This window comes from Arachis hypogaea, chromosome 12, assembly GCF_003086295.3.
Source record: "Arachis hypogaea cultivar Tifrunner chromosome 12, arahy.Tifrunner.gnm2.J5K5, whole genome shotgun sequence".
Classification (NCBI taxonomy): Eukaryota; Viridiplantae; Streptophyta; class Magnoliopsida; order Fabales; family Fabaceae; genus Arachis; species Arachis hypogaea.
The window spans coordinates 47,548,748-47,560,618 of NC_092047.1; positions in this window are offsets into that span (position 1 = coordinate 47,548,748).

The following is an 11,871-nucleotide window of genomic DNA, read 5'->3' on the forward strand; positions in this document are numbered from 1 at the left end:
TCAAACTCTAAGTTTGGTGTTGGGAGGCCATCATCATGCTCTGAGCATCTGTGAGGCTCCATGAGAGCCCACTGTCAAGCTTTTAACATTAAAGAAGCGCTTGTTGGGAGGCAACCCAATTTTATTTAATCATATCTATTTATTTTCCATTGTTATTTTATGTTTTCTGTAGGTTTATGATCATGTGAAGCCACAAAAACAATTGAAAAAGCAATAACAGAATGAAAAATAGTATTAAAAATAGCACACCCTGGAGGCGAAGCTTACTGGCATTTAAACGCCAGTAAGGGTAGCAGAATGGGCGTTAAACGCCCAGTCTGGCACCATTCTGGGCGTTTAACGCCAGAAATGGGCATAGAGCTGGTGTTTAAACACCAGAAAGGGGAGAAAAACTGGCGTTAAATGCCAGAAAAGGGCAGCAACATGGTGTTTAACGCCAGGAGTGGCAATCAAGGGGGCGTTTACACGCTAACATGGTGCAGGGATGAGAAATCCTTGACACCTCAGGATCTGTGGACCCCACAGGATCTCCACCTACCTCACCATTCAAAATCAAATCACTTTTCCTGCCAAACCCACCCATACATGGCCGAACCCTACCCCTGTCTCCACTCCTATATAAACCCATCTTCACTCCTTCATTTTCACACACCATACACCCTACTTACCCCCCTTGGCCGAAACATTAAACACCCCTCCATCTCCTCTAATTCTTCCTCTTTACTATTTCCTTTCTTCTTTTGCTCGAGGACAAGCAAACCTTCTAAGTTTGGTGTGAAAAAAGGTAAAGCTTTCTGTTTTTCCATAACCATTTATGGCACCAAAGGCCGGAAAAACCTCTAGAAAGAGGAAAGGGAAGGCAAAAGCTTCCACCTCCGAGTCATGGGAGATGGAGAGATTCATCTCAAAGATCCATCAAGACCACTTCTATGAAGTTGTGGCCAAGAAGAAGGTTATCCCCGAGGTTCCTTTCAAACTCAAGAAGGGTGAATATCCGGAGATCCGACATGAGATTCGAAGAAGAGGTTGGGAAGTTCTCACCAACCCCGTTCAACAAGTCAGAATCTTAATGGTTCAAGATTTTTATGCCAATGCATGGATCACCAAGAACTATGATCAAAGTGTGAACCCGGACCCAAAGAATTGGCTTACAATGGTCCGGGGAAAATGCTTAGATTTTGTCCAGAAAATGTAAGGTTGGCATTCAACTTGCCCCTGATGCAAGAAGATGCACGCCCCTACACTAGAAGGGTCAACTTTGATCAAAGGTTGGACTAAGTCTTCATAGACATTTGTGAAGAGGGTGCTCAATGGAAGAGAGATTCAAGAGGGAAGTCGGTTCAACTAAGAAGGCATGACCTCAAGCCCATGGCTAGGGGATGGTTGGAGTTCATCCAACGCTCAATCACTCCCACTAGTAACCGGTCTGAAGTTACTATAGACCGGGCTATCATGATCCATAGCATCATGATTGGAGAGGAAGTAGAAGTTCATGAGGTTATATCTCTAGAACTCTACAAGGTGGCGGATAAGTCCTCTACTTTGGCAAGGTTAGCCTTCCCTCATCTCAATTGTCACCTCTGCAATTCAGCTGGAATTGACTTAGAGGAAGACATCCTCATTAATGAGGACAAGCCCATCACTAAGAAAAGGATGGAGCAAACAAGAGAGCCCACTCATGGACAAGAGCATGAGGAAATTCCTCGTCATGAAATTTCTGAGATGCCTCAAGGGATGCATTTTCCTCCACAAAACTATTGGGAGCAAATCAACACATCCCTAGGAGAATTAAGTTCCAACATGGGACAACTAAGGGTGGAGCACCAAGAGCATTCCATCCTCGTCCATGAAATTATAGAAGACCAAAGAGTCATGAGGGAGGAGCAACAAAGGCAAGGAAGAGACATTGAGGAGCTCAAGCACTCCTTAAGATCTTCAAGAGGAAGAACAAGCCGCCATCACTAAGGTGGATCAGTTCTTTAATTTCCTTGTTCTTATTTTTCTGTTTTTCGAAAATTTTGCTTTATGTTTTATTTATGTTTGTGTCTTATTACATGATCACTAGTGTCTAAGTGTCTATGCCTTAAAGCTATGAATGTCCTATGAATCCATCACCCTTCTTAAATAAAAAGTGTTTTTAATTGCAAAAAAAAAAAAGAAGTACATGAATTTCGAATTTTAAAACAGATTAATTATTTTGATGTGGTGGCAATACTTTTTGTTTTTCAAAATGAATGCTTGGACAGTGAATGTTAAAATTTTTGGCTCTTGAAAGAATGATTAAAAAAGGAGAAATGCTATTGATAATCTGAAAAAAATCATAAAATTAATTCTTGAAGCAAGAAAAAGCAGTGAAAAGCTTGCAGTAAAAAATATATGCGAAAAAAAGAGGCGACAAAAAAAAGAGAGAGAAAAAAAGAGAGAGAAAAAAAAGAGAAAGAAAAAGCAAGCAGAAAAATCTAATAGCCCTTTAAACAAAAAGGCAAGGGTAAAATAAAAAGGATCCAAGGCTTTGAGCATTAATGTATAGGAGGGCCCACATGAATAAAATCCTGGCCTAAGCGGCTAAACCAAGCTGTCCCTAACCATGTGCTTGTGGCGTGAAGGTGTCAAGTGAAAAGCTTGAGACCGAGCGGTTAAAGTCGTGGTCCAAAACGATAAGAGTGTGCTTAAGAGCTCTGGACACCTCTAATTGGGGACTCTAGCAAAGCTGAGTCACAATCTGAAAAGGTTCACCCAATTATGTATCTGTGGCATTTATGTATCCGGTGGTATTACTGGAAAACAAAATGCTTAGGGTCACGGCCAAGACTCATAAAGTAACTATATTCAAGAATCAACATACTGAACTAGGAGAATCAATAACACTATCTAAATTCTGAGTTCCTATAGATGCGAATCATTCTAAACTTCAAAGGATAAAGTGAGATGCCAAAACTGTTCAGAAGCAAAAAGCTAATAGCCCCGCTCATCTAATTAAGACTGATCTTCATAGATGTTTTTGGAATTCATTTTATATTCTCTTCTTTTTATCCTATTTGATTTTCAGTTGCTTGGGGACAAGCAACAATTTAAGTTTGGTGTTGTGATGAGCGGATAATTTATACGCTTTTTGGCATTATTTTTAGGTAGTTTTTAGTATGTTTTAGTTAGTTTTTATTATATTTTTATTAGTTTTTAAATAAAAATCACATTTCTGGATTTTACTTTGAGTTTATGTGTTTTTTTGTGATTTCAGGTATTTTCTGGCTGAAATTGAGGGACCTGAGCAAAAATCTGATTCAGAGGCTGAAAAAGGACTGCAGATGCTGTTGGATTCTGACCTCCCTGCACTCGAAGTGGATTTTCTGGAGCTAAAGAAGCCCAATTGGCACGCTCTCAATTTGGTTGAAAAGTAGACATCCTGGGCTTCCTAACAATATATAATAGTCCATACTTTGTTCGAGATTTGATGGCCCAAACCGGCGTTCCAAGTCAGAATAAAATTTCTGGCGTCAAAACGCCAGAACTGGCATAAAAGCTGGAGTTAAACGCTCAAACTGGCACAAAAGCTGGCGTTTAACTCCAAGAGAAGCCTATGCACGTGGAAGCTTCAATGCTCAGCCCAATCACACACCAAGTGGGCCCCGGAAGTGGATTTCTGCATCATTTACTCATTTCTGTAAACCCTAGGCTACTAGTTGTCTATTAATAGGACCTTTTGCTATTGTATTTTCATCTTGCAATCAATCTTTTAATCATGCTTTGATGATTGAACCCTCTCTGGGAGGCTGGCCATTCGGCCATGCCTAGACCTTCTTTTATTTATGTATTTTCAACGGTGGACTTTCTACACACCATAGATTAAGGTGTGGAGCTCTGCTGTTTCTCATGAATTAATGCGAAGTACTATTGTTTTTCTATTCAACTCAAGCCTATTTCTTCTCTAAGATATTCATTCGCACTCAAGAACATGATGAATGTGATGATTATGTGACACTCATCACCATTCTCACCTATGAATGCGTGCCTGACAACCACTTCCGTTCTACATGCAAACAAGCTTGCATGTGTATCTCTTGGGTTTCTAATATAAGATTAAAACCTTCGTGGTATAGGCTAGAATTATTGGCAGCCATTCCTGAGATCCGGAAATTCTAAACCTTGTCTGTGGTATTTTGAGTAGGATCTGGGAAGGGATGACTGTGACGAGCTTCAAACTCGCGAGTGTTGGGCATAGTGACAGACGCAAAAGGATCAATGGATCCTATTCCAACATGATCGAGAACCGATAGATGATTAGCCGTGCGGTGACAGTGCATTTGGACCATTTTCACTGAGAGGAATGGAGGTAGCCATTGACAATGGTGAAACCCAACATACAGCTTGCCATGGAAAGGAGTATGAATGATTGGATGAAGACAATAGGAAAGCAGAAGTTCAGGAGGAACAAAGCATCTTCATACGCTTATCTGAAATTCTCCCCAATGAATTACATAAGTATCTCTATCTTATTTTATATTTTATTCATCTTTTAATTATCAATTCTCCATAACTATTTGAATCCGCCTGACTGAGATTTACAAGATGACCATAGCTTGTTTCAAGCCGACAATCTCCGTGGGATCGACCCTTACTCACGTAAGGTTTATTACTTGGACGACCCAGTGCACTTGCTGGTTAGTTGTGTGGAATTGTGAAAAAGAGTTGAGATTACAATTGTTCGTACCAAGTTGTTGGCGCCATTGATGATCACAATTTCGTGCACCAGTCATCTAATCTGAACGAAGGTGAAGCTCTAGTAGTCTAATCTTTGATGATCCTACTCAAAATGCCACAGACAAGGTCGAATCTTCCAGATCGGAGAATGACGCTTTATGATTCTATCCTATACCACAAAGCCCCCAATCGCCCCCTAATCTGAACGAATTCGTGGATTAGCCGTCTAAGAGATGTATAATCAAGCTTGTGGTTCAGTACTATCTCGTCAAGGACCCGCAAGAACCCATGTAGAATAGGGATGACGGTCAAGTTACACTCCCAATTCATTAGGATGAAGAATGAAGATACATCTTAGAATAGAATCAAGTATAGATTAAAATAGAACAATGATATTATTAATTCATAAGAATCAGCAGAGCTCCTTGATGACATGTCATCATGTAATGTTTTTCTATGCTCTTTCATACAAGAAAGTGACGATTAGTGCTTAAATATTGAATGTTTTTGTGCTTAAATATTATATTTCTTTGATCTCTTGATTTTATAAAATTTGTAGGAAATAAGAAGAAAAAGAAGCAAAAAGCACAAAATAAGCTAAAAAAAGAGGAAAGAGGAATTCTAGGGCAAATTTTGGAGCTTGGGCACAATTTGGAGCCTTAGGCCACGCTTTTGAAAGCGTGGCCCATGATTTAAACAAAGAGAGGGCTCTTGGCGCGAAAATGCTACGACGCACACGCATGCATGACACACACATGTCAGGGGGCAATTTTCGAAGAACCATGGGTACGCGTGCATGACGTGTACGCGTGGAAGTGTTTGGCGCTCGTTTCAAAAGAGAGCGCTACGTTCACTAAGCTAGCGTTTCGGGCATGTTCGAATTTGGAGGCAAAGTTTTGCAAATGACGCGCACGCGTGCATGACGCGCACGCGTCGATGGGTCACTTGGGACAAAGCACACTCATGCGTGGCTGGCGCTAAAGCCTGAATTGCATATTTTGCTACCCACGCGCACGCGCAGGGGACGCACACGCGTAGGCAGTAGGAGTAGGAGTAGGAGTAGAATAGAAGGCTCTCTTTGATGCACTTTTATTTTTCTGCACTTTTTACATTTCATTATTGAATTCAGTTTATGAAATTTCGGTTTCTACAATCCTCTGCTACAATTTCCTTTTCTGCAATTTTTCTTTCTACAACTTTACATTTGAGTTTGTTGTGATCTGAATTTACTTTTCATGCAATTTAATTCTTTTGCAATTGTTCTGAGTTCTTATTTACTGCGTTCTTGAAATTTCCAGCACACAATTCCCTTTACATTTGCTACACTTTACATTTCTTGCTCTTTAAGATTCTGTCAAATTTACTTTCTGCAATTTATAATTCTTGCAATTCACTCTCTGTTAGTTTAATTTCATTCAATTCACCACTGTTAGCTTGACTAAACTAATCACCTCACTAAAGTTGCTTGATCCATCAATCCCTGTGGGATTGACACCACTCTTGTTAGTTATTACTACTTGATGCGACCCGGTACACTTGCCGGTGAGTTTGTGTGGAATCATTTTTCCCTCATCAAGTTTTTGGCGACATTGCCGGGGATTGATTTAGGTCGATAATGATTAAGTGGGTGAGAAGTCTAGATTAAGCATTTTCTTTGTTTTTTTTCTTTTTAATTTTCTGTTCTAAATTGATACCAAGGTGTTTGAGTTATTGCCTCACTAAGAAATTCTTCTCTGAGACATGAATTTCAATTTTCATTGGTGACTGTGTTTTACAAAATTCAAATAGAGTTCAACTCATCTTGTGATCAAACAAATTTTATGGGATATTATCCACCATCACCAATTGACTATTCTAATGGTGGCTGGGAATATCACCAAGAAATCACAGATTCTGAGCACTCCAATCAATAGAGATATGCTTCAGAGCCACAAGATGAGCAAGACAAATTCATGGGATATTACCCAACACCACAAAATGATTTATATGGTGACTGAGAGTATCCCCAAGAATTAACAGATTCTGAGCAACCCAATCAATGGGGATATGCTTCAGAAAATGATCAAGACAATTTCATGAGATATTGCCCACCACCTCAAGATGATTTAGGTCATTATCCTTGTGGTGACTGGGAATATCAACAAGGAATGAGGGAGTATGAACAATCAAGTGAAATAAACTATTTTTCAAAGCCACAAAGTGACTCATATTGTTATGACACTGACATAAATTATGGCTGGGAAAGGAATTGCAATGATTCACATTCTAATCATTCAAAGACATTATCACTTGACTATGCTGTCAATACATACATGGAAGATTGTTCCTCCATGCCACAAAATAATCCACAATGTGATGAATTCAACAATCACTCAAGTTGTGGGTGGGAGGATTAAAACCAAACAGCATTCAACAGTTCATACTCCACTCATCAAGAGACATCATCACTGGAGTGTACTTTCAATAAATTCATGCAAAATTGTCCCCCAATGCCACAAGATGATCCATACTGTGATGAATTCAAAAATTCTTTAAGTTGTGCTTGGGAGGATCAAAATCAGAGAGCACTCAATGTGTCATACTCCATTAATCAAGATCCATCATCACTTGAGCAAACCTTCAACTCATATATGCAAAGTTGTCCAACTTCACCTCCCCGTTTTTCATTTGAAAATCCTTCATCACTTGACTATACCGCAACATAAAGTTACCTCCAAGATCAATGCAATTCATTTCACTAACCACAAGACACACCTGATTACTCACAAAATCCATTTCATATCCTTCAACACAACTTCACCACAATACCCACAAACCCACAAAATCTGCCCCAATCAGCTTCTCTCTTGCTACAAGCAGAACAATACCTGCAAAGTGCCATAGACTCTAGGGAGAGAACTAGAGAACTCTTGGAAAGACAAGAACAATCCTGGAAAGAGAAAGAGACCCTCTCAAGAAGATGGATGGGCACTTAGAGCAAATGAGGAGAAACTTAGAACTACTGAGCAAGGAAGATGAAGACCAATTGATGGATGTGAAGGAGGAAGTGGAAGAGCAAGAAGAAGAGGCATCTGTGTCAAGCAAAATTTTGATGAAGAATAAGGTGGTGGAAGTATTTGAACCTGAAACTTCACATCTACAGAAGCCACTTGAGATGACAAGGGAACATGAAAACTCACGACCCCTACAAACTTCTCTAAACTAAAAACTCTCAACACTTGAATTTGTGATTGAAAGATATGAGGAGGAGATGAAGAAATCTTGGGAAGAACAACAAACCTCCTCTATGAAAGTGCTATTACATCAAATGTTGAGTGCAAAAGAGGAAGTGGAAGAACAAGAAAGTGAGGAAGACAATCAAGGAAGTCCATACTCAAGTGAGGCAGAAAGTTACATAGAAGAAGGGCTCATTGAACCACCAATTCAAAAGGCTTTTGATGAAGATAAAGCTCCAACAATCACACAGCAACCATATCTTGATATCCAAGGAGTGAAGGCAACCAGCAAAAATACCGAAGAAAGGATTGTGACCAAGATACCAAGGACAACATTCAAGAAAAGGTCAACTGCAAACAATCCTACCCCTGATCCAGCAAGCAAGCTCAATCTAGCAAATAACAAAAGGAAGCTTGCTGAGGAGAGACCAAAACAGGGGACAATAGCTGAATCTTCTCCCCCCTTGAGGTCATTCCTCTTAACAAACTGGAAGAAGAGGAAGAAAGTGAAGAACAACATGTCAAGCTAATGACACTAAAGGAGCGCTTGTTGGGAGGCAACCCAACCTTAGGTAACATTTCATTTCTCTACTTTATTTATTTTCTTTCCTTGCTTTGTTTATTTTCAATAAATTGGCATATGATTACATTCTAAGTTTGGTGTTGCCATGCAACAATTTGTTTTCAATCCCTCTCGATGATTGCATCAATTCTAATTGAAAGTGTCACACTAAGATTCTAAGTTTGGTGTGCCACTTATTTTTCTATGCATGTTATTCAGCAACACCACTTGTCTGCATAATCATAATGCCTCTGCAAAGTTATCTTTCTTTTGGTTTAACATTTTTATTATTATCTTTGTTTTAGTCATTTCTTTATTTTTAATGCTTTCATTTATTTTTCTCCTTAACTATTTTGTTAAATACCTCTCCAAGAAATCCTTATTCATGATAGATTCTTCCCTTGGTAATTGTATTTAACATATAACAGTTTCCTTTGTATAGTTTTAGTTCAAATAAATTAACATATCATTGCATTCTAAGTTTGGTGTTGCTATGCAACAAAAATTTGTTTCCAATCTATACTGGATACTTGCATCAATTCCAAGTGAAAGTGTCACACTAAGTTTGGTGTGCCACTCATTCTTTATGCAATGTATCATGCACACCCTCTTATTTTTGTAATCACAATGTCTCTGTCTCATGTGCCTTCATGGTTATTCTTAATTTTGCTTGCTTAAACACATGTGCTACTGACATTTCATTATGTAAGACATTCATGATCCATCTTAGCCCCATCACCATTGTTCTAATTGTTGCTTGAGGATGAGCAAACACCCTAAGTTGGTATGGAAAGGGGAAGAATGGGAGAAAAGGGACAACAATAGTGAAGATGAACTACAAGGTGGCAAAGTTCTTTTTCCTCTCATTTGTTTCCAGCATTTTAAATTGCATGATTGTCTTTATCTTCTCTGTATGCATGTGTGTTATGAATAAGCATAGTGTATAAATTGTAACATGTTGCTGTGACATTATGATACTATCTTGAATTTTGTGAGTTCAAAAGCAATAAAGTATCATGATCATAAACGAACAAGGCATTAAAGAAGAATTTAGCATGAGAATACAAGTATTGGAAGGCTAGTATGATTAATTGTTGCTCAATTGCATTAGATTTATTTAATTGAAGTTTTCATCTAGGACATTTTATGAAATTTTTTTGAAATCATGAAAACCTTAAAGAAGCAATTGCAAATTAAGGTAAGAAAAGAAAAAGGAAGAATGAGAAAGCTGAAGGCTCTGAGTACCATGACAATTCATTTGTTAAGTACTTGTGGTGTTTATGTATCAGGCAAAAAGCTTGAAACAAACACTTAGAGTCAAGGCTAGGCTCAAGTGCAAAAGCACTCCCTCAAAGCTCAAGGCTCTGAGCATCAATAATTAGAGAGTAAAGAAAAGAAACAAATGAGCTTAAAAGAAGTCCTCTAATTAAATACTTGTGGTGCTTATGTATCAAGTGATAATACTTGAAAATAAAGCATTTAGAGTCGTAGCCTTGTTATCAACTCATGGGGCAAGGCACCCAAAGGAGAAGCTAATAAGAGAATCAAAAGCTTGTTTCAAGGAAGAAATATAAGGAAAAGATTTCATAAAATGAGCTAGATAGAAGCATCAATCATTTACATTTCTTTTGTGATTGTAGCATGCATAGAAAACTAGCCAACGATGAAGATTAACTTGCTATTCTTCTCACCTTGGGTTGTCAAAATTTACTGCATGATTCTTTTCTTGCTGGGGACAAGCAATGTTTAAGTTTGGTATTGTGATACATGTCATCATGTCATGTTTTTCTATGCTTTTTCATACAAAAGTGATTATTAGTGCTTAAATATTGAATGTTTTTATGCTTAAATAGTATACTTCTTTGATCTCTTGATTTTATAAACTTTGTAGGAAATAAGAAGAAAAAGAAGCAAAAAAGTACAAAATAAGCTAAAAAGGAGAAAAGAGGAATTCCGGGGCACATTTTGGAGCTTGGGCACAATTTGGAGCCTTAGGCCACGCTTTGAAAGCATGGCCCATGATTTAAACAAAGAGAGGGCTCTTGGCGGGAAAAACTACGACGTGCATGACGCGCACGCGTCAGGGGGAAATTTTCGAAGAACCACGCGTACGCGTGGAAGTGTTTGACGCTCGTTTCAAAAAGAGTGCTACGTTCACTAAGCCAGCATTTTCGAGCATGTTCGAATTTGGAGGCAAAATTTTGCAAACGACGCGCACGCGTCGATGGGTCACCTGGGACAAAGCACGCTCATACGTGGCTGGCGCTAAAGCCTGAATTGCATACTTTGCTACCCACACTACAAGAAAACACCCATTCAGGTACACTTGAAAAGTGTAGCCAAAAGTGAAAAAAAATGATGCCTTAGGCTACAGCTACGCTTTTTGGGCTACGGCTACGCTTTTTGGGGTGATTCCTATTCGGCCGTTGCCTATTCTCAAAGGCTACATTTTTATGCACCAAGGGCTACGCTTTGACATTTGGGAATAGGCTACGCTTTTCAAGTGATGCTGTCCAGGACCAAAGGCTACGCTTTTCAGCTTTCATTTTTCCAGAATAGGCTACGGTTTTCAACGCTACTGCATCACTTGTAAAGCGTAGCCACATTGTATACCATAGCTACTTTTTATAAGCATAGCCTTAGGTCCCTCTTTTTTTTTCTATACTATAGCTACTATATATAAGTGTATCCTTAGGTCCCTCATTGTTTTTTTTTTAATTTTCTATATATATATATATATATTCTAATAATTTTTTTTCTAAAACCTAATATTTAGTAAATATGATTATATATATAATCCTATTTTTTTTAAATAAATTAGTCAAAAATTATAAATAAAAATAAATACATAATAATACCATACAATATTCTTTAAATAATAAAAATTATCCTTTAACAAAATATGTTTATAATGAACTAAAATATTGGGATGATCATAAATGAGTATTCATACATCTCACACTAAATTAAACATACCCATATCAAAAATATACATTAGATCACTTAGAATTTACTACTAATAAACTATAAAAAACCAAATATTGTATCCTACATAAGTATCTTCTAATAAAAGTTATTAATCTTCTGATAGAAGAGAAAAAACAAATTGATGTCAAATAGAGCACTAACATCTGCGACTGAATTGAACATATATTGAAGCAAATTCTTGACGAAGACTGGGCGAGCAAGAGCAGAGCAACATTGGCGGTGTTCCCAGTTCCAAATGGAGACTCGATCTAAATCATCGGCAGTTACATTCATGGAATGCATAAGATGTATGGATCTTAATGCTCATCGCAGCAATCACAATTCATCATATAATAAACAACTTCAAATAAACATTACCAAATCGAGAATCAAATAACATACTAATGTGTTACATTCCAAAATAATGTA